The 24013-nt window shown below is 40.3% G+C and overlaps 2 pseudogenes; both read left to right on the top strand.

Moving 5' to 3' along the window:
• Positions 1-2049: 2049 nt before the first annotated feature.
• Positions 2050-16620, top strand: LOC102831173 (annotated as a pseudogene).
• Positions 3013-3680, top strand: LOC102828489 (annotated as a pseudogene).
• Positions 16621-24013: the final 7393 nt, after the last annotated feature.

Below are 24013 nucleotides of genomic sequence, written 5' to 3'. Positions count from 1 at the left end.
ATCATAGACACCAGAGAAAGACCTTAGCTAATATTCCGCTCATGGTTCAACAAATATTGTCTGAATCAATGAATGAACAATTTATCTTAGGCATTCATATATAAGCCTATTAGCACGTATTGTGTAAGTAAAGTGCTTGAGAAAAAAAAATTATTTTAAAGGTGTGTCTTCCATTTTTATGACTCATATATTCCTTTGGATTCTATGCATTTCCTAAGGTGTAAACCAAAAAGATAATCAAATGGTTTTTGCTTCCAAATAGATATAGTCCCTTCATTTCCCTAGTTTCTCTTGTATTATCTGACAACTTCATTTTTCCAATGAGCATTGGTCTGTATTTCAGTTCACTTTTCAATTAATTTCTGAAATTTAATGTGGAATGAAGGTCTCAGTGGTTTAACAGGTGTGCCTTTGATTGACAGATGAAGCAGCTTTGATCATTAATCAGTTATCAATTGTAGTGGTAATACGCACATATTTTATGTTGTATTTTTACTTAGACTTAAAAACAATATCATCAAGGAATCAAAAATAGATTTTCTTTTACAATAATAGAACAAATACTTTGTAGAGAGCTAATAATGCTAGGACATTTAATTTTACCAACAATTCCTACCTTACTTTCATTTCTCTTTCAACCTTAACAACCTCTCTGATCATGTTCAGATAACAAAAATTATCTGGGTTTTTCTTCTGTATCCAATGATCTCATCTTATAATTGCAGGTCCAGTCCAATGTATTGCACAAAACTCTAAACTTTATTTTGAATTAGCATGTAATCTCCTCCAGTTCATGCCTGGAAGGGAGGGGTTGTTTGGTTTGACTTTTTGTCTCTTCTGTCATCTGCTCCCGTCACTCCTCTTGCTAAATGAAATTCTGATCCTTCCAGAGCTGGTGACAGGGACATAGAGAGTCAAGGGTATAAAATGTATTTCTGTCTGGAACTCCAGTGATCTGGCATTCCTGCCCTCTGGCCTGGGTGGATTGATTTTTGTCTCTTGATGTCTTGGATTCTTCTTTGGTTTCAGGGTCCACCTTTTTTGTTGTTGTTAATCATTTTAAGCTTGTCTTTTATTTTTTGGAAGCTTCCAAATGAAATTTCAATGAGGTTTTTACTAGGTTTTATCATTTAGTTGAGTCAGAGAATTTCTTTTTGATGGATCACATCTGTGAATGATCATTACGGAATTGAGATCATACGTGGTAAGAATTCAGTAAATCAGCCTGGTTCCAATTCTTAGGGAAGTTTTAGCCTGGAAGAGATTCTTGTACAATTCAAATAGTATACATTCCAGCTGTTCCCTCCCCTTAACATACTTTTTAATTTTCCAAAATTTTCAAATGGAAGCTCTTAATTTTAACCCAAAGCTCAGGACATTTTTGATGAGAGTCATTGCTATGTCACTGTTAGAATAGGCAGAATCCCTTTAACTAAGTGTGAGTCCCTTCCAAGTTCCTAGCTGCATAATCTCCAATATAATTGTTTGCCTATTGTGGATTCACCCCTTATTTCTATAGGAATTTAGGTCCTAACTCCATGCAGTCTCAGGGCCAATTAGTTGATGCTTCTACCTTCTCATTTTATTCATCTCTTACAGTCTTTGAAGCTATGCCTGTGGAGAGTTTACTATATTATATAGTATATTTAGGTGTTTATATTGAGATTTTTAAAATTTATTTATTTATTGGAAGCTTCCAAATGAAATTTCAATGAGGTTTTCACTAAGTTTTATCATTTAGTTGGTCCTGATTCCAGTTGAAGAATATAACAATACAAGCCATGTCTCTCATTTAGACACAAGACCCAGTGTAACTGTGACAGGACCAAATAGTAATTTCTAGAACCAGGATGGCTGACTAGGTCTATGAACCTTAATCTAGCACATTTCTCATCAAGCTTTTTTTTTTTTTTTTCCTTTTCTTTCATTTAAAAGGATTGTCACATTATCTATAAGATACAGGGCACTTCTATCTCCATTATGATTGCTTTCTCTTACACCATTTTCTTTTAGTAGGTAAATGCTAGTCCCTGAGAATAAAGTATCAAAATGTCTACTGTAGCTGAGGCCAGCACCACAAAAGGAGACATTTCCAATGATGGTAATTAAAAGAAAACAAAAACAACCTTTTAATAATGTTTGAATGAAAGTTTACTGAGAACATTGTTTTTCCACTGATCAATTCTTATTTTATTTCATCACATTGATTCCCATCTCCACAATGTATCAGCATCATTCCAACTTCTTCCCTTTTCCCATTTTTATTCATCTACCTTTCCTATCCCTTCCTACCTTCTGAGCCCTATTACTGGAAAATGATTACCTTTTGATCTTATTGTTGTTACTATAAAGAGTATATACCTCCCTGATGTTATTGTTCACCTTATAGTCCTGTCTATTGTTTGGCTGGAATTTGAGCCAAGAGCTTGAGTTCAGGCCAAGGATTGAAGGATAATTAAGGGCCACAGTCCTGGGTTTCCACTGTCTATCAGCTCAGTAAGTCTCCTCTGTTTGTGATTTTTAGTTTTGTTGAACATTTTTTCTCCCACTCTATCCAGAACCTACCAGTGTGATCCCTTCCATGGTGTACAGTCGTGATAATTTACACATATCTCAAGTGCAGAACTCCAAGAGAGGTAAAGTCATTCACAAGCATCTTGTCCTAGTTTACACTGGAATCTATGTCGCCTTGATTTGCCTTTTGTTGTTGCTGTTAAGTGCCATCGAGTTGCTTCCAACCCAGCTGAGTAACAGCTGGTGAGCTTGAACCACCGACCTTGCAGTTCAAACGGCTTGCAGTCTGGTGCATTAACCCACAGCGTCACACCAGAACTCCTGATTTGTCTTTTAGTGTGATACAATAATCTCTTATGGTTACTAGTGTTAAGAATTCTCACTAGCTATAAAGCAAATGAAATCATGTAATTCATTAAAAACAGTCTAGTGACACAATCAGCTGACTAGACGTTGCTGCAGCTGCGCCACGTCACCGTCCACGTCACCGTTGCCTCCATGCCCGGAGGTCTGCTTCTTGGGGATGAGGCCCCCAACTTCGAGGTCAATAGCACGGTCGGCCGCATCCGTTTTCACGACTATCTGGGAGACTCATGGGGCATTCTCTTCTCCCACCCTCGGGACTTTACCCCAGTGTGCACCACGGAGCTTGGCAGAGCTGCAAAGCTGGCACCAGAATTTGCCAAGAGGAATGTTAAGTTGATTGCCCTTTCAATAGACAGTGTTGAAGACCATCTTACTTGGAGCAAGGATATCAATGCATACAATGGTGAGGCACGCACAGAAAAAATGCCTTTTCCCATCATTGATGATAAGAATCAGGACCTTGCTATCCTCTTGGGCATGCTGGACCCAGCAGAGAAAGACGAAAAGGGCATGCCTGTGACGGCTCGAGTGGTGTTTGTTTTTGGTCCTGACAAGAAACTGAAGCTGTCTATCCTGTATCCAGCTACCACTGGAAGGAACTTTGATGAAATTCTCAGAGTAGTCATCTCTCTCAACTGACATCAGAAAAGAGGGTTGCCACCCCAGTTGACTGGAAGGATGGAGACAGTGTGATGGTCCTTCCAACCATCCCTGAAGAGGAAACCAAAAGAATTTTCCCTAAAGGAGTCTTCACCAAAGAGCTCCCATTTGGCAAGAAATACCTCTGCTACACTCCGTAGCCTTAAGTCTTTCCGGGAATTTGGTGCTGGAGCTGCTCGCTTAGTATAGTGAGCCAGGAAATGCCAGCCACCAATCATGCATCAATCCCATATAAACATCCTGGTGTGATCACAGCCAAGGTCTTTAGGTTGTTGTAGTACTGCCTTATTAAATGAAAATGGCACTAAACATTGCTCGGGATTCTTGACTCTGTGCCTTCACCAGCATTACTTTCCACTCATATATCTCAACATTCTTCTGGCTCTCTCTTTGGCATATGGATTTGGGCCTCAGATCTGATTGGGTCTCTGCAAGGTTTATGATCAAACCTGGCTTAACTTCATGATAGGTTGACTCTCAAGTTTGTAACTATCTTAATGAAATCTTCTTTTCTGTTACCCATTTTGGGGAGCAACAGAACTTGAGGTTCAATTTCCTCTGTAAGTATCTTAGTGTATAACTCAAGAACTTGGAGTAGCCTGGCTATTCATCAGAATTCAGTGTTTTGGCCATAACTGGGGAGAAACTTTTTCAACTCTGCACTTCTCCAAGTAGGTGAGTGAAATGGGGAAAGCAGGAAGAGGGATCTTTAAATAAAGGAAAAAAGTTGTGATAAATTTTTGTGAAAATGGGGAAGCTATGGAAAAGACTCCCTGGACTGCCAGGGAAGTGTGAGCAGTAGGACAAGTGTCATGTGCCTTTCACAGATTATTTCTGTGCATTGTCCACTCTGAGATGTTCCAGACATCAAAGAGCACACTGTGGGAGAGGAGAAGATTTAAAATAGTTTACTATAGAACTGTTCTTTCAGTGAGCAACTTATTTTTCTGAATTTTGCTTTTTAGGGATCAAATAAAAACCTTTGTTGAAACTGGAAAAAACCCCACAAAAACAGTCTAGTTTATTAAGAACAAGAAGAGGTCAATCCACAAATAGGAAATGTAAGGAGAGTCCAGTATTCTTAATAGCAAATATATTAATTTACATAAATTTATTTAATCTCCATCACAACATCATGAAGCAGAAATATAATTATCCCACATTTATAGATCATATATACTAATACTACAGATACTTCATGACACAAATCTTCAAGTGGAGAAGCTGGAGCTAGAACTAAAGGTGAGAATTTATCCATTCCACAAATATAAATAGAATCAACCTACACAGTAGGAAACAGCGCTATTTCCAGTAATTTTGCTCCGTGGCAGCTCTGAGGAAGCCGAGCCCACATATGCCTTGCAGTGGTATTGTTGTTAGGTGCCATCGAATCGGCACTGACTCATAGCGACCTTATGCACAGCAGAGTGAAACAATGTCCGATCCTGGGCCAACCTCACTACTGTTGCCACATTTGAGTCCATCAATGCTGCCACTTGGCCAATCCATCTCATTGGGGGCCTTCCTCTTTTTCTCTGACCGTCCATCTTACTAAACATGATAGTCATCACATATTACCTGTGGGTTTTCTCTATAGAGATAACCCATCAACCTTCTCCAGTTATTGATGAACTAAGGTATCTAGATTCAGCCTATGAGAAAGTCCTAGAGCTGCCATGTTGTTTTTGTTAAGTCCTTTTGAGTCAATTTTGACTCAGAGCAGCCCTGTAGAGGGATTCTAAGTAGTGACTGTTGGGTTTGAAATGCCAACCTTGTAATTAGCAGTCCAGTGCTTATCTAACAGAAAAAAAATTGAGCCTTGGATTGCAATATTGAAGGATTCTATGGGGAAAATATTGAATGATGCAGGAAGCATCAAAAGAAAATGGGAAGAATATATACAGAAATGATACCAAAAAATTGGTCAATGTTTAATCATTTCAAGAGATATGTTATCAAGATGCACTGATATTGTAGGAAGAAATCCAAGATATTCTGAAGGGACTAGAAAAAAGCAAGCTTCCAGGATTAGATGGAACACAAATGGAAATGTTCCAATAAACAGATATAGCAGTGGATGTGCTCACTTGTCTGTGTCAAAAAATTTGGAAGACAACTGCCTGGCCAATTGATGAAAAGAGATCCATATTTGTTCCCATTCCAAAGAAAGGTGACCTGATAGGATGTGGAAATCATTAAACAACCTCATATGGAAGTAAAATTTTGCTGAAGATAATTAAAAAGCAGTTGCAGTGGTATATCAACATGGAATGCCAGAAATTCAAGCTGGATTTGCAAGATGTCATGGAACTAGGGATATTATTGCTGATATCAGATGGATCTTGGATGAAAGCAGATAATACTAAAAAGATGTTTATTTGTGCTTTATTGATTATGCAAATGCATTTGATTCTGTGAACCACAGCAAACTATAGAAAACATTGAGAATAATGGGTATTCCAGAACACTTAATTGCGCTCATGAGGAACCTGTACATAGACCAAGAGGTAGTCATTTGAAGAGAACAATACTGAGTGTTTTAAAGTCAGAAAAGGTATGCAACCATATTTATTCAATCTGTATGAGTAAATAATTGGAGAAACTGGATTATATGAAGAAGAAGGTAGCATGAAGATTGGAGGAAGACTCATAATAACCTACAATATGCAGATGGCATAGCCTTGCTTTCTGGAAGCAAAGAAGAATTGAACTACTTACTGATGAAGATTAAAGATCTTTTCCTTCAGTATGGATTGCACCTCAATGTAAAGGAAGCAAAAATCCTCACAACTGGACCAATAGATAACATCATAATAAACAAAAAAGACTGAAGTTGTCCAAGACATTATTTTATTTGGATCCACAAGTCAAGAAATCAAACTACATATTTTACTAGGCAAATCTGCTGTAAAAGACCTCTTCAAAATGTCCCAAACTAAAGATGTTAGTTTGAGGACTAAGGTGGGCCAGTCCCAAGCCATGGTGCTTTCAATAGTTTCATAAGCAAGTGAAAGTGGGACAATGAATAAGGAAGACCACAGAAGAAATGATGTATTTGAGTTATGGTATTGGGGAAGAATGTTAAAGATATCTTAGATTGACAAAGAACAAACAAATCTGTTATGAGTACATCTAGAATACTCCTTAGAAGCAATGATGGCCAAACTTTGTCTCTCATAGTTTGGACGTGTCAGAAGGGAACAGTCCCTAGAGAAGGACATCATGCTTGGTAAAGGAAGGATCAATGAAAAAGAGTAAAACCCCTAATGATGTGATTGACACAGTGGCAGCAACCATGGGCTCAAACAAAACAATCACGAGGATGGCGCAGGACCCGACTTTCACTATGGTATGTATAGGGTCACTATGACTCACAGTGGACTCAAGAGCACCTAACATCAACAATGCTATTGAACTCTACCCAATTTTTCCCAAAAGTTTGCTCTAGTCAACCCCATGCATTCTTAAATTTCTACTTGTGCTACCTCTTCCCTTACCTCCCAGGGCAACACATATTTACCAAACATGTGCAGAGCAACACCAGCATTTCCTGCATTTCTGGTTCATAGATACCAATCTTCTCCTTCTCTGGGCTTAGGAATGGTAAGAGAAGAACATTTTTATTATAAGACTTTCTGGATCTTCTTATCTTAGGCTTTTGCTCTATCCGACATAGTGTGGCCTTCTCCTTGTTGCTCTGTAATTTTGCAATTTATAGCCAAAAAGCGAGTATGAACATTGCCAATGCCAGCTATGGTGAACAACACGACTCCACCCAGCCACCCCAGTGATTCAACAGAAAGTCTTACCGCTGACTCTTAGAACTACTGGAATCAAACTCTAAAGGTATTCAAGGAGTTGGTGAGTTTAATTGCTGGCGACAGCATACGAAAGCACTGAGAAGCTGTGGCCCTGTGACCACATGGACGAAAATCCAATTCCGAGGCCCTCAGAATTGTAAGCCATGGACCCTGAGGGCCAAGGAAGTGACCCCCTGACGTCCTGGGTTCATGGCCTTTGGCGAACTCACTGACCGGCCACCTCTGTGTAATTCTTTCTGATTTTACTTTTGTGTATTCTGTACTTGTCCTTTATGCTCTTAACTCCGATAATTGTAGCTTCTGGGAAAATGGTCTCTTATGATGAAAATAATGATTCCTTTAATGACACTATTGTAAATGTCACTGCTTTGAAGGTATTGGCAGAACATGAGGTATTAGGAACAAAATCTTTCTGGGAGGCAAGTTCTGGCCACCTGGCAAGTATGTCAAAACTATTTTTGATCAAATTATTTAGTCATGTTTGATATTAACTAAAAATAAAAGCTCTTGATGTCCATTTACAAAACTGAACTTCCCCTTAGAACCGAGTCAGTAAAGCTTCCTCATATGACTCAGAAGGAACAAGAACAAGAGTACTAAAGAATTAGGTAAAAGAATTCAGGAGAAAACCTGCCCAAGGCGTTTGAATAAAATAAAATAGTAGACTATAGAAAAACTTGTATGAAGAACAAGAATGGCAGCCCCTTTAAGCTGCCCCCGGGTATAATCAGCTTGACTCAAACGCTTTCCTCCCTCCGGAAGAAATACAGAAATGTAATAGTAATAAGTGTTGTAGTATCTAGATGTGGAACCTGGAACAGGATAAAGGAATATAGAGAAAAAGATCTTACATTCCTGGGAAGGTTGAGCTTTGTCCTTGACCTCCCCGAGATTAGTGACTTGTAACCTTTGTAGCCCTGCCTAAAAACAAAAATATGTACCCTTTGCTTGCAACATGTTTAAAGAGAATTAAAATTCTTGGGAAAAGACCTGATTAAACTTTTCAATTGAATTTTCCGAAGTCTCCCACCTCACCCACCTATGATTAAACCATGTGCCTGGAGTAAACTGCACATAGCTTCCCTGGGTCATGAGGACCTAGAGGTCAATGTATAAACTGTAATGGCTTGCTTAAACTTTTACATGATAATGATCTTAGATTAGCACAGAATTCATGATGTTCTCAAAATGTCTTAAGAATTTTTGTGAATCACTAAAACTTGTCTTAAATGAATAACCACATTTTTCTGTAATGAACACCCATCCTTTTTACTTCCTTCTATGTGAAAATAAAAGACTGAGGTAGAGTTAGTTCTACATGCATTCTCGGCAGCAGGACTATTCTGTCTGTCAGCTTGCATCAAATATGAGTGTCTGTGTCTTTTGTCTTTAATCTTTTTCTCCCGCCTTCCAGACATCTCATCTTCGTGAAGCCCACCCCCTGTCGAGGCTGGACCCCGACATTTAATGATGCTCTGATTCTTTCTTTCTGTAACACAATTTTAATGAATGGGTCATCTTATCAAAAGACGTAATTCACTTAAGCAAAAAACATTTACTGAGACTCTACTATGACCCAGGAGTACTAGTGGGGCACTGTGGGTTTATGCACTGGACTGCAAGGTCGGTTTGAACCACAAGGTAGCCTGTTCAAACTCACCAGCCGCTCCTTGGAAACCCTATACATGGAGTAGGAATTGACTCCACAGCACTTAACAACAAAAACAACAACTATAACCCATGAACAATGCAAGTAATGTAATTTGTATGACATTAGATTATGTAAAAAATGCCACCTACCATATTTCCACCTACCCTGGTAGTGTAGTGGGCAAACAGCGAAATCAGCAATTCAAATCTTACAACTGATCTATGGGAGAACTATGAGATTTTCTGCTTCTGTAATGATTACAGCCTTAGAAACCCTATGCAGGGTCTCTATGAGTTGGAACGGAATCCACGACACACCACCACCATCACCATCCCTCCATAGCAGCTGGGCTTGATAATTCATTACAATGGCCACAAAGAATGCAGACACCATAGTCACATTTATGGACTTTATTAAAGATGTTCACAGGTTACAATTCAGAGTCAAAATTACTCAAAGCACAATTGTTCAGGGTACATTCTTCCAATCAGGACAGTCTCTGCTCAGTTGTGTCTCAGAGAAGCCTTCAGTCCCTTGGTCTAACCTCTACCCTACTTGAACAATGTTACAAAGTTTACTTAGGGCTGCTGACAGATATCCAAAGGGCGCTCCACTCTTCAATAAGCCTCAGCCCATAGACACTCAGCTCTAGCTCTGTGACTCAGCAAATTAAGCCCCTCAATTAAGTGCCTAGAGAAACCCCACTTCACAAACAAGCTTCCTGGCACAAAGGCACTCTGCTTCACTTGCTCTGGGGGCCTGGAAGTCCACCACCCTGCCTTGTCCTCTGGCTCTCTTGGACCTGCTGCTGCTACTGCTACTGCTGCTGCTGTCACTACTCAGATTTCACAGCTTTTCTGTCCCTGTGTTGAGGATGTTTGATGCTAAGAGATCTCCTAATTCAAAGGATGCCCTCCACTTCCGGTGTTTCTGGGTATTTTTTGTTTTGTTTTAAGTTTTTATTATGAATTATGTGAGTTTACATGGAAGAACATCAGCTTCATATTCATCTCATCTTATTTCATTTCATTGCAATGATTACAATCCCCTCCATGCATCATCAAATAACCAAAGGATACACCCCACAGGCCCACCCTCCTGGCTGTCAGCACACAGCCCCTCTCTCTCCCTGAGTCCCATATTCCCAGTCACTCCATCTGTCCACGTCATCATCTCTGTCTCCATGTCTGGCGTCACTGCCTCTCTGGGTAGGGTCACGCTCTCCGTTCTTCTCACCCAGGGACCTCCACTTCTGGACTACAAAATCAATCACTCCCCCCCTTTTGTCAGAAAACATCTACCTCTACATTTCCGACCCTCACAGTCAGTCCTGATGGCAATTATTCACTATTGTACCACAAGAGTCTTATCCCCATTTCCTTTTGCCAGCTTGGTCCCAACAGATTGGAAATCCTTCACTAGAGGGTCTATCTACCCTTGTCCCGTCTAGAACTAGGCTCCCTCTTGAAAGCTTGTAAGCCAGTCATTTATTGCCTTTATAGCCACCCTACCCATTTTGGGTAACCAATGTCTAAGTAGCCCATCCCTGTCAACCCTGTGTACCTAGGGGTGGGAATGATCCTTGCTGTAAAGATTCATTTCCTTTTTTGAGCTACTACACCCATAAGTATTGGTAAAGTTCATCAAATTGTAGTAGGTTACTCTTTTTTTTTCTTCCCTCTTCTTTCTTCTTCTAGTCAAGTTCTGATCATCCAGCCATTGAAGCCAGGTCAAGTGGGTACTATCTGCGAGTATGGGTGTTCTTGTGCATCTCCCCTCCTTTCATATCAGCTGGATGCTTCATTCTCCGCTCTAGTCTTCTTTAGCCATGTCACTGCTTCTGGGCCCAGGAATCCCCGGGTCTTGCTGTGACTGCTGGCCATCCAGGTCTCCTCCTGGGTTCACAGGAGTCTATTGAATATGGTTGGACTTAGATCCCAACTTCATTGTTGTTTTTCCCCCCTCCCCCTTATCGGTGACCAATGGTGACCAGACCACATGCCTGCTTGTGTATTCCCCTTGAGTCTTAGTCTTGGAAGGGAGTTTGCTCTGAGGGAACCCGACCACTTGCCTTGATGGCTCCTGGATGAACAGCTTACTTGTTCTTGCAGTAATCAATCATACTGCCATTAATGTTTTTGATTTTTTCTGCTGGTATTTCTTCACGAAGTATCTTCTGTTCTTCAAACCACTCCAGGCTGGTCTACTTGTCCTTTCCAGTAGAAATTTCCCACCTCAGACAATTCTGGATGGGCTTTTGGTTTCCACCTATGGTCTTATGCAACGCACAAGCTCCACAGGAGGTATCTTTCACTGGGCAATTTCTAGCTCCCTTTAAGGTATTCCAACCAGTTATAGGCTGAAGACAGGCTCACAATAGCTCCCTTTAAGGTATTCCAATCCATTATAGGCTGAATATTGGCTTACAAGCTTTCTGTTGTGATGTTTCTGTCTATTCCTGTCTCCCCCAAGCCTTCCCGCCCCCATCTGTTAAGTGTCTATTTCACAATGGTAGGCAAGGGAAACCAAGATTCAAAAGACAGCCAAGCATCGTAACATTAGTCCCCTCTTTAACCCTTTCAAATCATGCCTCAATCCCTATATCCTGAAGACCTGTTATTCCAAGGTTGTGCATACATCATCATTTACCTCTGTCCCACTTAGCCCATGTGAACCTGCCTAAGTGTTCTCCCATTCACTTCGTTCTTCTATTACCCTCCCCCTTCTTGTGTATTGCCTGCCCCACCTCCCAGCACTCAAGCTCTCCTGTCTCTATTCCCTACCCTGTGCTCTATCTTCGCCTCTCTCCCTCCCTCCCTCCCCTCCTCTCATCCCATACATCCAGGTGATCAGCAATTACGTATATAGTTTTGTTTTGTTTTTCCCCCTTTTGGGTGGGTTCTTTTTCTTAGTCTTTTACAATAATGGTCTTATGCAGTATTTCTCTTTTTGTGACTCACATTGTTCCTGTATTGGGTTTTCAAAGAGTAGCTGGTGGGTTTGAACCAATAACCTTGCAGTTAGTAGTCCAATGCTTATCCTACAGTGCCACACCAGTACTCTGTCTGTCTGCCTCTCTCTCTCTCTCCTCTCTCCTCCCCACACATATACATATATACAGACATGTAGTATACATATATACATACGATAGCACTGGATTGTGAACCACATGGTCTGCAGCTCAAGCTGCTCTGTGGGAGAAAGATGAGACTTGTTGTTCCCCCAAAGGGTGACATAGGGTTTCCAAGGAGCAGCTGGTAAGTCTGAACTACCGACCTTATGGTTCAAAGCAACTTTCCAGTCGGGTGCATAAACTCACAGTGCCATACCAGGACTCCACATACATTGATAGAGACAATTTTGACATTGTTTTTGAATATAATGTGTACACATGTGTACAGTTCTCTGTATTCTCACAAGGTTAATGGATACTGTCATTGCTTTAGGGACACCTTTTAATTCCTAGTAGGTGTATGTCATAAAGTGGAGAAGAGTGCACTAGGACACCGAGACCTGTCAGTGACAATTCACAAGGCCATTGGATCACTGTTGTGCGCTCTCACCCTTTGTACTTAAATAGTAGCTTTCTCATACTGGAGTAAAGCTGTTCTCTTAGTGGTCAGAATCTGAGAAGCAGATAGGGTCGTAATGCAAGTAGACTGAATGTACTGAGGTCAGAAGTCCAAGAAAGGAGTAGCTGAAGTCCTTTCCAAGGAGGAGAATGGCCAGAAGCAGGCAATAAAACCAGAAGCACCAAACCAGAGAATCAGGACCGTATATACAGAGAAGAAGCAAGGTAAGGCTGAGAGAGTGACACTTTGAGCTTGGCTGTTGTGAATGAGACCAAAATTGACTTGTAATTTTTAAATATAATTTCAATTTGTTGGTTAAAGTGCCTTGGGGTTGGTTCTGACTCATACTGACACTGTAGGGTTTCTGTGACTTTAAATCTTAGAGAGAGCAGAAAGCCTCATCTTTCTCCTGCAGAGGACCTTGTGGTTCAAAGTCCAGTGCTTATTGTGGACCAATGTGTTCCACAGGTGAAATTACTGATCTATTACTCAGTAACATCCACCCACTGCCATCCTGACCATTCAACTCTTTGTAACCCCATACTCTATGAGAGTAGAGCTGCTCACAGGGTTTTCTTGGCTATAGTCTTTATGGAAATATTATCACCAGACCTTTCTTCTGCAGGACTCTTAGGTGGGTTTGAACCAACAACAATTAGATTAGTAACTAATGCAAACCACCTGTGCCACCTTGAAACCTAATCTGCTAAGAGGCTTTGCCATTTTAAGGAATATTTAGAAAGGCAGATTGAAAATACTTACTCCCATCCTTATTCCCAAATCTACTCGGATCACTGAGACCAGTTAACACACAAGTTTTTTGTTCGTTCTTGGTTTCTTTCTAAAAATGACAGCATATGTGAATGTGAATGCATAGTTTTATTTTCCCAATTTATTTCACTCAAAACATTGTATTCTGCTTTATTTCATATATTAGTTTTTACCACTTAACCACATTGGAGAGGCTTCGTATTAGTACATAAGAACTTGCTAGCTGAGTGCTATTTCGTTTTTTACGTTTTTTTTTTTTTAGCAATGCACACATGAAAAACTTGTTCATTTGTCTTTTTACATTTCTGAAATGATTGCTGTAAATGTCTGAGCATTTACAGCAATCACGTTAGTGAGTCAAAGGTATGAACTTTTTATATATATATTGTCAAATTGTCCTGTCTCAGTTACCTAGTGTTTCCATGACAAAAGCATTCCATAAGTGGTTGGCATTTAAGAACATAGTTTATTGTGGCACAGTATGGGAGGCATTGCTTACAGAGAGGGTCTTTCCTTCTGTCACTCAGAGGTGTGACCCTGTGTCTTGGCTGCTTGTACCCACACCTTCACATGGCATCTGTCTTCCCCCGTGTGTTTCCCTTGCATGCCTATTTACTCATTCTATAACATGCCACTCAAGAGGGAGGAGGTTTGGGATCCACTGTGACCTCTTTAAGGTAACTAAAGAAAAGCCTGATTTCAAAACATACTCATATTTACAAAGTGTAGGAGTTAGGACTTCCACATTTCTGTCTGGAAGACAATTCAAACCTTAAAATTCTCCCTACCAAAAGCCCAATCCCTCTGTCATTAGTTGATTCCAATTCAGCAACCGTGCAGGAGATAAGAAAAATACACCCAAGGTTTTCTGAGATCGTAAATTTTTTTGGAAGTCATTTGCCTCATATTTTCCCAGCAAAGCATCCGGTGTGTTCAAATCACTGATCTTTCTGTTAGAAGCTCATGCTTAACCCACTGTGCCACCAGGGTTCTTTATTCTACCCCATACCAATCCAAACAAAACAGCTAACCCATTACCATTGAATCAATTCCGCCCCATAGTGACCCTGTATGGTAGCGGTGGCGTGCTGTCATGTTACTTCTGATTCATACTGATCCTGTATAGGGTTTCTGAGGCTGTTAATCTTTAAGGGAGCAGATAGTCTCATCTCTCTCCCATGGAGCAACTGGTAGATTCAAACTGCTGACCTTATGGTTAGCAGCCCTGCTCATAACCCACTATACTACCTGGACTCCTTAATGAACCTTATGGAGGATGACGAAACTGTTGCTAAGTGCTGTCAAACCCTGTATAGGGTTTGAACCACCGACATTGTGGCTCAAACTCTTTTTGGGTCAGTGCTTACCCTTAGTGACCCTGTATAGAGTTTCCAAGGAGCAGCTGGTGAGCTTGAACTGCCAACCTTGCAGTTTAAGTAGCTTTGCAGTCTGGCTCATTAACCCACAGTGCCACACCAGGACTCCAAACGGTAAGGCATCAAAAATATTGAGAGAACTCATCTCCCTACAGCCGTATCACAGAACCTGCATAAAACATTTTGAATTTTCCCTATGAAAATGTATTCCTCTAGTTTTATTTTACATTAATGTCATTATAAAATGAGCTTGAGTTTTTTTTTTTGTTGTTGTTAGTATTATGTTGCTGTTAAGTGTCAACTCATAGTGATCCTGTATAGGGCTTCCAAAAAGCGGCTGGTGAGTTTGAACTTCCGACCTTGCAGTTCAAACCGACTTTGCTGCTAAATGCTTAATCTACAGCGCCACACCAAGGCTCCTTTGCATATTTCCCTCCAGGCATTAAGTGATATTGATTCAATCCAATAATAATGATCTGTATAATCCTACTGAATATTTAGTGAAAACTCATAGACAATCAGTCCAGGCATCAGTCTGGATCATGGTAAATGGGGATGAGAGCCTGCACCTCACCTCATCTCTGGTCCTCAGAGTGGGCCTCTGTCCTCCCTGCCTTCTATGTTTGCCTTTATCTTCATGATCCTCGGAAGTCTGTTGGCAGATTTTCTTCTTTCCAGAAAATTGTTTAGACATATCACCGTAAGAAAACTCTTCACTGCCATAGTTAATGAGGGGACAATTACAAGGGTGGATGTTGAATGTTCAGAGAAGCCACCTGTTTACTCTGTGTCTTTCCTCATGCCAGGAGTTATCTTCCCATCCTTGATCATGGTGTCCCTGTACTGGGTCAGATCCAGCACCAGCACCTCCTTGGCGACCTTCTTGGTGCTGTCTTCTGCCATTAGCAGCTTGTGCTGCCCAGGAGTCATTGTTAATTTCTTGGATATTGCTCCTCGATAGGAACCCCTTTGCCTCATTCTCAAAGAATCTCAGTTCAGTTCAAGGAGCCCTAAACTTGCTCTAACACACAGGTGAGGTATGACATATGCAACACGTCACAGGAAAAGCCATAAGCAGACCTACACCCAAATCATCACTGAGTTTCCCCAGGTAAAACCAAGAGTGGTCAGGGACTTCTAACATCTCAACATCATGATCACAGTTCAACTGGCCGAGATTGCCCCCAAACTCTCTCTGTTGAGGAATGTAGCAGTCACACTGGGTTGGATGATTGACAGGACTCTTGAGACCCACATAATATGTGCATGTCGGGGCTTTGATAATAGAAAGGACACTTTATAGCAGGATGTCTCAAAGATGATTGAGATTTCTACATGCAGCACCCTAAGTTTCTTCAGTCACACAGAGCAAGCTTCGTCTTCAGGTAGTGCAGATACCTGGGAGATATCAGGGGAGCCATCATCCCATTCAATACAGGCCTTTTCTGCACAAAACAAGACTGCAAAATCAGGCTCAATAAATCAAACAAAAAAAAAATCAAGTGATCGTATAAACTGGTGAAAACTAACAACCTGTTCATTTTTTATGAATAATGTTGACAAGTTGGTATAAGGTGTATTTTGGAAGTCTCAGACTCCACACGAGTTTATATTGATTAAAAAATAAAAAGATTATATTGATAACTACTCAGTCTGTGTCATTCAGTTTTTTCCCACGGGCAGCACAACTCCAGGCATCCCTGTGATAAGCACAGAGCTGCAACAATCTAGTTGAGATGAGCCCTTAGTTCACAGGATAATGTCCCTCCTTCTCTCTCTATCATAGGTACATTGGCTTTCTTAAGGGAATATCAGAAATCTCTGAAAACATAGCGGGAGCTCTCTCACCCACTGCTACGGGATTTTTCATCAATCAGGTGAGGCCATAACTCATATTCTTAAGAAGAACTTATTCAAAGTATATGTAGTATCTTTAGCGTCACCCAGGTAATGTGGCCATGCTCAGGCTGTGGAGAGAGGAGGAGTGCTCAGTTGTATTAGTTTACATTTTCTGATTTCTTATAAGATGAGCCTCTTATGGTAAGCTTCAACTGTTTTAAGAATAATTTTGAAAGTCCTGTTATAAAATAGAGTTGCCTACCACCCTGGTTTGCCCTATACTGAGAAACTTTCTAGATTATAGTACTATCAATTCTAAGCCCTTGAAAGTATTGGGCAAAATGGTGCAACCTGGTCACCTTACATAAGAATCTAATAAATATTAATTGAATTAATGAATGAGATACAGAGTAAATGATGGAGTGAACAAGTGACCTCCATCTCACATTTATGTCTGTGAACTGTCAGTGTAGAAACTAATCTCACTAGTATGGCTTACTAATGTTTACATTCAAAGACTTTTTCATTCCAGAAGTGCATCTAGTTGTCAAAAACTTTTTAAATCCAGCTGATGGCTAAAACTGATGGCTTGAGTAAATAAGAATCTTATTCCTATGGGTATTATATGAGGATAAACGTGTGTGGCACTCACATGAATACATTTATTAAGATTTTTTCCCCCCAACCAGTATATGCATAAAGGGAAGGTGTCGAGACATACTGGTTAAAGTTCTTGGCTGCTGATTGAGAAAGTTTTGAACCTACCAGCTGCTCTGTAGGAGAAAGATAAGACGACTGGCTTGCATAAAGCTTACAGGTTTGGAAGCCCTTTGGGGCAGTTTTACTCTGTCTTTTAGGGTCGCAGGTACAGATTCCTCATGAGCACAATTAAGTGTTCTGGAATACTCACACTTCACAATTTTGTCCATAGCTTGTCATGAGCCACACAATCGAAAGCCTTTGCATAGTCAATAAAGCACAGGTGGACATCTTTCTGATATTCTCTGCTTTCAGCCAAGATCCATGGGACATCAACAATGATATCCCTCATTCCACAATCTCATCTGAATCCGGCTTGAAACTCTGTCAATGTATGCTTGCAGCCATTTCTGTATTCCGTTTAGTAAAACTTAACTCACATGGAATATCAAAAATACTGTCCGATGATTTCCACATTCCATTGGGTCACCTCTCTTTGGAATGGGCACAAATATGGAACTGTTACAATCAGTCGGCCAGATAGTTGCCCTCCAGATTTCTTGGCAGAGATGAGTGAATGCCTCCTGTGTCACCTCACTTTCTTGAAAGATTTCAATTTTTATTCCATTAATTCCTGATGCCTTGTTCTTTGCCAATTCCTTCAATGCACCTTGGACTTCTTCCTTCAGTAGCATTGGCTTTTGATCATATGCTACCTCTGGAAACAGTTGAACATCAACCATTTCCTTTTGGTACAGTGACTCTGTGTATTCCCTCCATCTTCTTTTGATGCTTTCTGCAGTGTTCAATAATTTGCCCAGAGAATCCTTCAATAATGAAAGTTGAGTCTTGAATTTTTTCTTGTTATTCCTTTTTGGTTTTGTGACTCCAGATCTTTTCACATTTTGAGTGACCCAGTATAAGGTTTCTGAGGCTGTAAATCTCTGCGGGAGCCCCAAACCTCATATTCTCCTAAAGAGAAGCTGGCAGGTTCAAACCAGTGACCTTTTGGTTTATAGTCCAGTGTTTATCATGTGGAGTTACCACGCTCATATACAAGCACTCTTGCAGAGCCACTGCACTCCCTTCCTATACGTGTGTGTGTGTGTGTGTGTGTGTGTGTGTGTGCATGAAACTATCCCATACTATATATGGAGTCCTGGTGTGGCAATGTGAGTTAATACGCTGGACTGTGAAGTTGGTTTGAACCACAAGGTGGCAGTTCAAGCTCACCAGCCACTCCTCAGAAACCCTGCACAGGGTTGTTATGGGTGGGAACCTATTTGACAACACTTAACAACAACAACACAGGGGACAAAGATATGAAAACTTCATAACCATAATCAAATGCGTAGAGGAACTGAACTGCGACATTGGGTTTGAGGGCTTTGAACCATAGTCTCAAAAAATATTTAGGTCAATTGACAGAGTACACAAAGACAATGCTGTGCTATACTGAGTAGTTGCCAAAACTTATGAATGGATATCTAAGATGCAACTGTTGGTCTCGCACCATCTGGAACAAAGGACACTGAAGAAAATCAGAAACAAGGAAAAAAATTGTCCAGAGAACTAATAGACCAGTGAGTCTCAGCTTCCAGTAGCCTGAGTCCAGAAGAACTGGAAGATGCCCAACTATTATTAAGGACCACGTTGAAAAGGATCTTCAAACCTGCAACTGAACCCAGGCCCAGGGATCAACTTTCAGATGAACAGATCTATAAAGTAAACAATAGAACTTATGAGGAAAATACTACTCACAAAAATTAGCAGTATGAGACCAAAGGGGCAGAATTTGCCCAAGAATGATACTCAAAAGGCAGGAAGGACAGCAAGGAAGGAAGGGAATCCAGGGAGGAAGTGGAAGAGTTCTATTACATTTATTTTATTACAACTGATGTCATGGAGCAAAATATGTATAAACTGTGGAATGGGCAACTAATTTGCTCTGTAATTTTCACCCAAACCACAATGATAAAAAAATTAAAAAAGGAAAGTATATTAAAGGCAGGATCTATTTTCAAAAGAAGAATGAGTGTCCTATAACTAATGTGGTTTAAGCCCAATAGAGTTTCAGCTGTATCTGACAACTTGCTGTCTATGATTCCTGACTTTCAAATCAGAGATGGCTGCATTATACCTGTAGGCACTGGGCACTTTCTGGAGTCCACCTTTTCATGGCTGCCTTCTTAATAGCTTTACCGATCTCTATTCTATATCTGTTTTGTGGATCTGTTCAAATCTCTTGCGTTTTAGTACAAGGGCATTGCCCTGTTTTTTGTCTTATCCATTCAAATACTTGTTTACAGTGTCACATCCATCTACAGTCTTTCCTCTGCTGATCTGACTTTGGGATCCTGTTCACCATTCATCAGGCCTTATTCAAAGTTATTGTACTTGTCTACTAGGTCTTGTTGTTGTTGTTATGTGGCAGACACCATCCTGCCAAGGAGCAGAACTGTGAGAAGCCTTATGCATGAAAAGTTCATTGTTTAGCAGAGAGACAATGAGTGCCCCCTTGGATAGCAAAGCTACAAGGGATGATTCATGCAGGGGACCCACGGTTTCTAGCTTTCCCTTGGAAAAATAGTTTATTTCTGATTTCCTTATAAGAAATTTTAGAAAATCTTGCATAATCATTAGATACTTTAAACAAACCTCACGTTATAATAGTTGCCTTTCACATTAACTTTCACACCAGATTCAATCTTATGTAATTATAAAAATTGTTTTTTACATTAATAATAAGTTTTAACATTACAAATAATCACACTAGCTAAAGTTTTAGCAATTCAAGCTTAAAATTGTAAGAAACAATCCAGGTGGTTTTAGTCAAAGACATTAAGGCTTTTAGAAAGCAGCTTAGGAGACAGTCAAGGGCAATGAGAGCTTGGGAACAGAGACAAGAGTTTGATTAGAAGTTTTGAGAAATTGTTAGCATGAGAGAATTACTGCTTTGTTCTTAACTATGAAACTTTAGGGTACTTTTATGTTCTTGCTTTTATTGTTTAATCAATTATATGTATGACCAGTTATAGTAAAAATTATGTTTTTGATTGTAATCTGTAACTAATGAATCTATAGAAAATAATAGTTGTTGGTAAAGTTAGAAATTAAGATGTAGAACTTTGTTTAAAATTAACTAGACATTTTAGGGAGGATTAGAGAGAAACAGAGTTGCTTACAGAAGGTAGACGTTATCATGGTAACTAAGGAGTAACTAAGGAGAATAGAGACACAGGAATGTTTGGTGACCTTGTGTTCCTCTTGTACCGTTGATGTAACAATATAATATTTGATTGATTTGTAACTGCTTGTACGTGACTGTTATGAGATCATTGTATATTCTAAATGGGATATAAGAAGCAACAATTTTTTAAATAAACAAATAAGGCAGAGAAGGCAGCAGTCAGAAAGAGAGTCATCAGAGAGAGCCATTACCACCATTTGCCTGAGACGCAAAATGACCCATTGACTCTGAGTTTGTTTTTTTTTTTTTTTTTTTCATTCGCCGACTCCACATCCTCCTATTGAGACTCTTCTAATAATTGTGTCGAGGCTGGTCCCTGGCAGTTATGTGCCGTGGAGTCAGTTCTGACTCATGGCGACCCTGTACAGGGTTTCTGAGGCTGTAAATCTTTACAGGACCAGAAAGCCTCATCTTTCTCCTACAGAACAGCTGGTAGTTTGAACTGCTGACCGTGAGATTAGCAGCCCAATTCGTAACCACTACGCTAACTGAGTTGCATTCAAGATCCATGTTGGTTTGTCCAAATATCAAGAGATTGTATATGATGTATCTACTTCCAGTAACCTTATATATGAACAACATTGGGACTAGGAGAGGGAGCAGAAGATTTCAAGCATTAAACTGAATACTAATGAACACTTATCAGGAATCAAATCAGAGACTAAAGAAAAATATAACCTCAGGTAGCTCAACATTTGATTGGGCAAGTGATTTTGCCATAACTATCAAAGAGTCTTGGTGTAGCACTGTAGGATAAGCACTGGACTGCTAACCACAAGGTTGGAAGCTCAAATTCACTAGCCACTCCTCAGAAACCCTTTACAAGGTCACTATGAGTCAGAACTGTCTTGGTGGCACTTAACAACAGTCACAGAAATGAATGTGAAATGACAATGGTGGAAAATTAGAGTCCACCAGAATATGAACATAAAGGATCATGATACATACACTGGTCTGAAGGGTGGAAGAGGCCACCATTACAGAATTCCAGCTGAGCCAGAATCTGAAGGATAGCTGTCAATTGGTTCAGCAGGCAGATGGAGAGAATAGTCCAGGAAGCAAGAACAGTGCAAGTAAGGTGTGCTGGCTGGAAAGAGCAACTGTGTCCACAGTATAGAAAATAAGGGCAGGAGGTTTTGTGAGTAGAGTGTAGATGTATTTGGTGACAAGAACATGAGGACACTGTGTGCCCACTGAGCACACCTGTATTTTCTTTAAAGCAAAGGGTTAGGTTTTAGTGGGAGAATGTCTAATCAGGGATCTAGTTTTCAAATGTCTGCATCAAAGGAATCTATATGAATAGGACTTGACTGTGCAGCTCAGGAGAGAGTGATGGTCCCTGCCATGAGAAAGCAGAGGCTGTGAGAGTTGGACAGATCATCTGATTTAGGAGACAGCCAGAAAAGGTTCTGATACTACACTAGTGAGTAGAAGAAGTTCAAGGCCACATTGCAATTTGCTCACTCCACCCTCCAGCAGGATTCCAATGAGCCACTGGTTCTTTGTGAAGAAAAAACACACGAGCTTTAAACACTGGAATAATACTGGGGCCAGACTAAGGAAATCATTTATATGTAGACTTCATTAATTCACTCATGAAGTCATTCTAAAAGTCTTTAAGTCTGGTGTGGTGCTGTAGGACAAGCATTGGTCTGCTGGCTTCAAAATAGGTAGTTCAAACTCACCAGCTGCTCCTTGAAAGAAAGATGAGCCTTTCGGCTTCTGTAAAGATTTACAGCCTCAGAAACCCTATACAGGAGTTGGAATCAACTTAATGACAGTGGTGGCAGTGAGTTCTAAAGGATGCACTATTTCTTTTTTTTAATAAATGTTTTATTGTGAATTATGTGATATTTTACATGGGAGAACATTAGTTTTACATTTATTCTATCATATGTTGTTTCATTGCCATAGTTACAATCCTGTCCATGCATCATCAACCAACCAAAGGATATACCCTGCAAGCCTACTCTCCCCCTCCCCCCTCCAGTCGTCAGCACACAGCCCCTCTCCCTCTCTGGTTCTGAAGTCCCCAGCTGCTCCATCGCTCCACGTCATTGTCTCTGCCTCCATCTCAGGCATCACTGCTTCTCTGGGTAGAGTCCTGCTCTCCGCTCTTCTCCACTGATGGTCCCAGTGCCCTCCACTCCTAGGCTGAAAAGTGAATCACTCCCCTCCTTGCTATAAAATGTAAAGGACACACTATTTGAAGCATAGGAAAAAGAGAAATCATTCCCCTCGGCTACCATCTACTCTAGTGGCAGAAGCTAGTGATTACCAAAGGTAAGGTTCTAAGAGGTAGCGTAAGCAAGTGCCTTAGGGAAATTGGAATTTAAATAATGACAAAGAAAAATAAAAAACCCTCAGGAGATTTGTGGGCGGGTGGGTATTGAGGGGTTGGGCATTGCTGGTAGGTGAAACACAACAACTGGCTGGGATCTATGAGGTAAATGGAGAGAGGTAGATGCAAGGTCAGCAAAGCTGGCCCTTGACCCAGGTCAGAATAGATCCTGAAATAGATTAAAAGGAGATTGCAACTTGTCTTTTTTTTTTCTTTCTTTCTTTCTGAGTTCACTAAGAAGGCTTTGGAAAATTTTTAGACCATGAAGAAACCCAATCATGCTTACAGTGTAAACATTCTGTCTGCTATGTGGAAATGATTCGAAAGAATGCAAATAGTCAAATCAGAGATTGTCCAGTGTTATTTAGCTAGGTGATTGTGCAAGGAAGGAAAAATAAATGAAAACAAATGTGATTTGTGGAAAAGTTTAGAGGTACATCTAACAGAATATTCTGGTGGATTTTATGTTACATCTGGAGAGAAATACAAAATCAAAGAGGACTCCAGGTTTTTCATCAGTATTATGGGAGTAGCCAGTTAATCACAATGGAGATGCTGGGACAGATGTGGCTTCAAAGAGGTTCTAGGAGTTCTACTTTTGGCTGTGTAAAGACTGAGATAGACATCAGATACTCGAGAAGAGATGAAAACATCTGAAGTGGCAGGCAACATGGCAAATCTGTGATGTACTCCTAGGTCAAACACAATTTCTAGATAGCCAGGAGGTCATGAGAAATAGGAGTCCTGATATGGTGCTGTAGGATAACTCATATGGATTGCTTCATGAGCATCACAGCCTTCTGAACAGAGCCCGATCGATCACACGTTAGCACTTGGAAATGAGCTTTTATTACTTACAAAGAGAAGCAAACAGCATACAACATTCATATACACACCTCACTTTGTATCCTGTGTGATGACTTAAATAGATGTCTACTTACCCTATAGTACCACACTAGGACTATATATTTGTTGTTACGTGCTGTTGAGTCAGTTCTGATTCATAGCTTCCTTGTATAGGGTTTCTAAGGAGCAACCGATGAGTTTGAACTGCTGACCTTTTGGTTCAAATGACCTTGTGATCCAGTGCTTATCCTACAGTGCCACACCAGGACTCCATATGTGTGTGTGTGTGTGTGTGTGTATATATATA

This window comes from Chrysochloris asiatica, unplaced genomic scaffold, assembly GCF_000296735.1.
Source record: "Chrysochloris asiatica unplaced genomic scaffold, ChrAsi1.0 scaffold00213, whole genome shotgun sequence".
NCBI lineage: Eukaryota > Metazoa > Chordata > Mammalia > Afrosoricida > Chrysochloridae > Chrysochloris > Chrysochloris asiatica.
Note: the sequence above shows the minus strand (reverse complement) of the source record. Positions and strands in the feature narration are given on the sequence as shown.